The sequence below is a fragment of the Schistosoma haematobium genome, chromosome 4 (genome assembly GCF_000699445.3).
Source record: "Schistosoma haematobium chromosome 4, whole genome shotgun sequence".
NCBI lineage: Eukaryota > Metazoa > Platyhelminthes > Trematoda > Strigeidida > Schistosomatidae > Schistosoma > Schistosoma haematobium.
Window position 1 is genome coordinate 42,261,679 of NC_067199.1, and position 7,096 is coordinate 42,268,774.

Sequence of the window (7,096 nt, forward strand, 5' to 3'; positions counted from 1 at the left end):
ATAGGTTGACTCAATATAAAATTCTGTCTTCCGGTGATTTTGAGTAACATCTGGTACAATTTGGTTCATCGTGTTGCTCCAGTTATTTTCTGAATACGAGTCACCATAGCTTTCTCGACTAATAGCACGTGGACCACAATTTTGTTCTAGCTGGAGTTTATTTTCAGAGCTAGACAGAACCAGTAGCGTTTCATTCAATTCTGGACTCTGGGCTTCATCTACAGGATCTGGTTCTTGATCATCTGGTATTGTCACAACTTCATGAGCATTTAGAACAGTATTTTCTTGCTGTGAGCCGGATACGTTACAAATATTACGTTCTGATTCAGGTATAAGGGGATGTGAATCCTCCACAGGATATGCTTCTGAGTTGTCCATTGCTGCACCATTATCTGCAACATAAATAGATTCCTTATTTTCTGGTTGAATGAAAAGTCTGCCCAAAACTGTTTCAAATAGTTGTTGTTGCAAGGCCAACATCTTCTGCTGGTGCTGTAATATTAACCGCAACTGTTCGAAAGAAATCGACATTTTTTTTTTTTGCCAATAATATTAGCTCCAGAAATCACCGGCAATTATACAGCTAATTTATTTCCAAAATCTGAGTCACCACTTGTATTATTATTATTTATTTGTTGCCAAAATCCCCGTCGCCAATTGTTATGACCTTGCGTCTCCCAATTATTTTGTTTTTGCCAAAATCCCCGTCGCCAATTGTTATGACCTTGAAGTTGAGGGTTCAAAACTTTTCTCCACCCCGTCGCCAATTGTTATGACCTTGAAGTTGAGGGTTCAAAACTTTTCTCCACCCCGTCGCCAATTGTTATGACCTTGGGTGTCTGGTTTTTCTGTCACACGACTTATCTACCAATCCGAATACGACTTATACGAATCTTCACACTAGGCCAACCAATGACGTTCAACCGGTGTGGGCAGTCTAGCGTCCTTATTGGTCCTATGTCCTACGAGCCCTTCCACTTGAGTCCAGAACAAGATACCAGCTTCCGAATCAGAGCAGATCAGACCAGATCATTTATTTCAGACATACTTGGTTTATATATCAATCAGACAAACCGCAACGTACCATAAAATAGGAAATAATATTGTACACAAATAAGCCCAAAAAGTGGCTGTGAATGAGGGAGGCAGTAGTTAATAAACTGAACATAACTTAAGGACCGTAAATCGTACAATAATAAATTATAGATCAAAATAAAGCTTATTATAAAAGGAATATAAATATCCATAGTGTAATTGTTGAGTAGTTATACAATAAGAATATTTATAGAATATTAGTCCATGAATAGTCCTTGGAATTTACCTGTAGTTTAATCTTCACCGGATATAACAAAGAGACATCACGTTCTGCTGCACACTGACTCGACAGGCAACGTCGTAAATGATAAGCCATCATGCTCGGAATATAGGAAAAGAGTTGTTAATCATATCAGTAAGGTACAGACACTGGAGAACGAAATACGTAAGCTTTATGATGAGTTTTCAGATGCTTATTCAAGTGATAAATCATTATCAGTAGACGACAAGGGGGCTATAAAGATTGTGGAAGGGGGCACGCACTTCGGCGACGGTCATTTTGTAGTTTCTATACCGTGGAAAAAGAATCCAAATATGAAAGTGGATAATTATGAAGTAGCAAACCGTAGATTACAAAGTTTGAAAGGTATGTTGTCGAAGGACGTCAGCCTGAACATCAGGTACATCAAAAGTATTGAAAGTAATTTTACTAAGACTTATGCGGAGAGGGTCCTTGAAATATATTTGCAGCCTAATTATCGCCCTCGAGGGTATTTACCTCATCATGCAGTGTTGAACATGAAAAAACCAGAGGAACTTAGAGTGGTCCTTGATTGTGCCGCCGAGTTTGCAGGGTTTTCCACAAATGATATGATTTATCAAGAACCCGATACCACTGATGAGTTAATGTGTATATTATTAAGTTTTCGCAAGGAGGCAGTTACAATCCCTGCAGATGTTGAAGAAGTGTTCATGCAATTGGTCTCTGAGTCTGATCGAGGAGCTTCAAGATTTCTGTGGTGGCAGGAGGGAGACATGTCGAGGGAACCATCTGAGTTTCAAATGACATCTCATCCATTTAGTGCCATATCATCGCCGTTTCGTGCGAACTTTACCTTGAATAAGACGGCTCAAATATTCTCTGACGGTTATGATGGTTATGTTGTAGATGCTGTCAAGAATAATTTCTATGTTAATGATTGCTTGATATCCATTCCCAATTGTGATCAAGCAAAGAGTTTCGTTAAGCATATAAGTGAATTATTATGTAGAGGAAGTATGCAAAAAATGATCGATCTTGAATATTGGTTCAAATGTCCTACTTTATTGCATGGCAAATTTTATATAACAATCACTGACTGCCCGGAACCTACTCCTGACGATATTGAGTTTAGAAAAATTGCTGTGGTTAACTTGAGTAGTATAAAGCAAAACATGTCACCTATTCTCTCTTATAAATCCGAGTGGTTGAAATTAGTAGGGGCCGTAGCCTGGCTTAGAAGGTTCATAGAATTTCTGATGGTGCTTCGTTCACCGAGTCATGAAGGATCCGTTCATCTAGGATGTTTAAAGGTCAAGGAGCCTGACATCACCAAGGGTAAGAATTTATTGATGGTTCAAAAGGAAGTGTGTGGAGAATTATTTAGTGAATTTAGAAACAGAAGTAAAGTAGTAAGTCATAATGATCTGAAAGGTTTATCACCGATAATGCTTGATGGGTTACTCTGTGTTACAGGTCGTCTAAGCTACTCAAAATTATTCAATGCTTTTGAACGTCCAGTAATTTTACCCAGTCGACACTTAGTGACGGAAACGATAATTAGACATTGTCATAAAGAACCAGGACACATAGGAAGGTCATTAGAAAAAGGATATAGATATGTGTTTACTTGTTTGCAAACATGGGCAATACATATTGAACTGATGTATAGTTTGATTACTGGTTCATTTATAATGGCCTTATTACGTTTTATTGGAAGAAGAAGGAAACCTCCGGAGATTTACAGTGATAGTGCGTCAAGCTTCAGGGGAGCAGATTCTGAATTAAGGAGGTTTGTGCAACATTCGAATCAGCAGAAGATAAATATTGAATTGTCAGCGAGGTCCTCATCCAACAGCATGGGTGTAATTTGGGGAATAGTGATTAGGTCTATACCAAGACTGTTATTGTTGATCACGAGAGAACAGGAGAAGTAGGTCTCCTTGAAGCTTTGGATTAGTCTTTGTTGTTATTGATGTAGTTAGGTCGAGTAGGCGTACTGTTGTAAGTCCTACTCGTTCCTATGGTGTGATATGTTATATAATGAACCATGACCGTAGGCATCAAGGTAGCTTGTGTGATATGGAGGGATTTTGGGGGCCGGTGTAAGATCCATTTTGAATGCCTTGTGTGTTTGTGAAAATCCCTCCATGTATATACTTGCACTTTGTTCCTATTGATCTTCTTAGTTGTACATTGTTAACTTTTGGACTACATTTGAATTGTTAATCTTTGTATTTTATTATAGTTTTTGTTTTTACCACACCTTCACTAATTCCCCATGTTTCTTCCCGAACTGCACTTATGTTGTTTTACTTTATACTAAGTCTGAGCGGCAGTCATTTTGGTTGGTTCCTGCCTTTGATTGCTTGACCTGTGTTGACTGGAATTGTGCATTTTGGTTGTGAATTGAAGCACTCTTCCAGAATTGAAAACATTGTGTTATAGAGTGACCAATTATTACCTTTTGAACGAATCTGTACGTGATCTATCCAGACAGGATAGAATAACATTTATTTGTGGTGATTGGTAATTTTCTTGCATTCTTTATCAACTTTCTTATTTATTGTAGTTTAGATTTGATCAATTAAACAATTATTGGTTGGATAGCTGTGTGGTTATATTTGTTTAGGTAATAATGTATACTTAAATTTATGATAAATTATAGAACCTCTATCTTACCCAATTACCTTGTTTTGGTTTCAAACGGGCGAGGGCGCGTATCGAACTTATCCAGGCAGCTGTCCAGCAGTCCAAACGTGGTTTGGATCCTACAGTTCTAAACAAATATTAATTGGTCAAAGTCGTTTGGGAATCGTTTCGTGGATTTTGGTTATCCTTCTTGAAAATATTTGGTCGTTTCCCTACAGTTCTAAACAAATATTACTTGGCCGAAATCCTTTGGTAATCGTTCACGGATTTTCTGGAAATAATTGGTCGTGTCGCTTATAATGCCAGTTAATCGTCGTCGGAGATCAGGCTCAAAGTTCGTCGATGTTAACGAAGAATCCCCTATCGTCAAGCAAGTACCTTTTGATGTCCTTAAGGGTCATGGTTCAGACTTAAATAGGGTTAATTATCATGGCAGTGATTCTAGCCTTAATTCGATGTCAGATGATGTAAAAATCTTAGTTTAAAGGAGGAGCAAAGGCCTGAATTACTAGGAAAGAGCATGTCGCCTATAGTCCACGTTGTTGGCCCAGAGCTACCAAAGGTTGAATTGAGTTATTTCGATGGAGAGCCAAGAGGTTATTGGAAATTTATAAGGCAATTTGAGACGTATGTAGCGTCAAGAGTCACGGATGATAGCCAGCGCTTACTCTATTTGATACACTACTGTAAGGGCAAGGCTAAAACAGCTATTGAAGGTTGCGTCATGATGGAGGCATCCTCTGGCTATAAAAGAGCAAGGGAGATTTTAAAACGTTTTTTCGGACAGCCTCACGTAATTGCTCGAGAAACACTAGAGGACTTATTCAGTGCTGCGAATTTTGAGTATATTGACGGGGACCAACTATCAAATTTGGCTATTAAGATGGAAAACTGTGCCATGGTCTTGGAGCAGATGAATTATACTTCTGATCTAAATTCCTTAGTTACCTTGGAAAGAATAGTGAGACTCTTGCCGCAATCTTTGCAAGCCCAGTGGGCGGACTGGGTGGATAAATTGACTGAAGATAACAGGGAACCGACCTTCGACGAGCTCACTCAGTTTATCGCATCGCGTGCAAGAGTGGCTTGTAGTAGATTTGGACGGTTAGCAAACCGTTCAAGAAAAGGACATAACGTGAAGACGAACTGCCACGTGAAATCGGTGCAAGGGAATAGTTCGACGACGAAAACTAAATGCAGTATGTGTTCCTACGACCATGCTATTGATAAATGTCCACAGTTCTTAGCGCTTACAGTCCAAGACCGATGGTCTCACGCTAAAAGCAAGGGTATCTGTTTTGCTTGTCTTAGACAAGGACATAAGATTAATGAATGTAAGATGACAAGGCTCTGTAACGTTGACAGTTGTAAGAAGAGTGTTATGACCTTGGATGTCTGACTTTTCGATCACACGACTTATCTACCAATCCGAATACGACTTATACGAATCTTCACACTAGGCCAACCAATGACGTTCAACCGGTGTGGGCAGTCTAGCGTCCTTATTGGTCCTATGTCCTACGAGCCCTTCCACTTGAGTCCAGAACAAGATACCAGCTTCCGAATCAGAGCAGATCAGACCAGATCATTTATTTCAGACATACTTGGTTTATATATCAATCAGACAAACCGCAACGTACCATAAAATAGGAAATAATATTGTACACAAATAAGCCCAAAAAGTGGCTGTGAATGAGGGAGGCAGTAGTTAATAAACTGAACATAACTTAAGGACCGTAAATCGTACAATAATAAATTATAGATCAAAATAAAGCTTATTATAAAAGGAATATAAATATCCATAGTGTAATTGTTGAGTAGTTATACAATAAGAATATTTATAGAATATTAGTCCATGAATAGTCCTTGGAATTTACCTGTAGTTTAATCTTCACCGGATATAACACCTCCCCTTTTTTTTTTGAAAATTCCAACTTTAGATTCTGATTAAAAAAAAGAATCATATGTGACTTTAAATTCCTCAACATTCTCCTCCTCCTCGAAATAATGTTGGGTCCTTATGGCTCCAAAATACAACTAGTAGGACTTTATTTAAACCATGTTTCTCGTATTGACTGGAGAAGCCACTAAAAATGACTAGATGATGATGAACGACCTTTGACCTGAGTTCATTATTTTCAAATTCATTATGAATCTCGTTAGCAGATAACGAGTCATTAAGAAAGTCAACGTCTAACAGAATTAAATTAGATTTTTGGCCATCATTCGACTCAGCTGACATATTTCCCTCATTGTTATAAGAAGTTTCATCAAAATCATATGCATTATTCTGAGAATCAATATCTGGCACACTGTCATTAGAAATGGGATAGGTTGACTCAATATAAAATTCTGTCTTCCGGTGATTTTGAGTAACATCTGGTACAATTTGGTTCATCGTGTTGCTCCAGTTATTTTCTGAATACGAGTCACCATAGCTTTCTCGACTAATAGCACGTGGACCACAATTTTGTTCTAGCTGGAGTTTATTTTCAGAGCTAGACAGAACCAGTAGCGTTTCATTCAATTCTGGACTCTGGGCTTCATCTACAGGATCTGGTTCTTGATCATCTGGTATTGTCACAACTTCATGAGCATTTAGAACAGTATTTTCTTGCTGTGAGCCGGATACGTTACAAATATTACGTTCTGATTCAGGTATAAGGGGATGTGAATCCTCCACAGGATATGCTTCTGAGTTGTCCATTGCTGCACCATTATCTGCAACATAAATAGATTCCTTATTTTCTGGTTGAATGAAAAGTCTGCCCAAAACTGTTTCAAATAGTTGTTGTTGCAAGGCCAACATCTTCTGCTGGTGCTGTAATATTAACCGCAACTGTTCGAAAGAAATCGACATTTTTTTTTTTTTTTGCCAATAATATTAGCTCCAGAAATCACCGGCAATTATACAGCTAATTTATTTCCAAAATCTGAGTCACCACTTGTATTATTATTATTTATTTGTTGCCAAAATCCCCGTCGCCAATTGTTATGACCTTGCGTCTCCCAATTATTTTGTTTTTGCCAAAATCCCCGTCGCCAATTGTTATGACCTTGAAGTTGAGGGTTCAAAACTTTTCTCCACCCCGTCGCCAATTGTTATGACCTTGAAGTTGAGGGTTCAAAACTTTTCTCCACCCCGTCGCC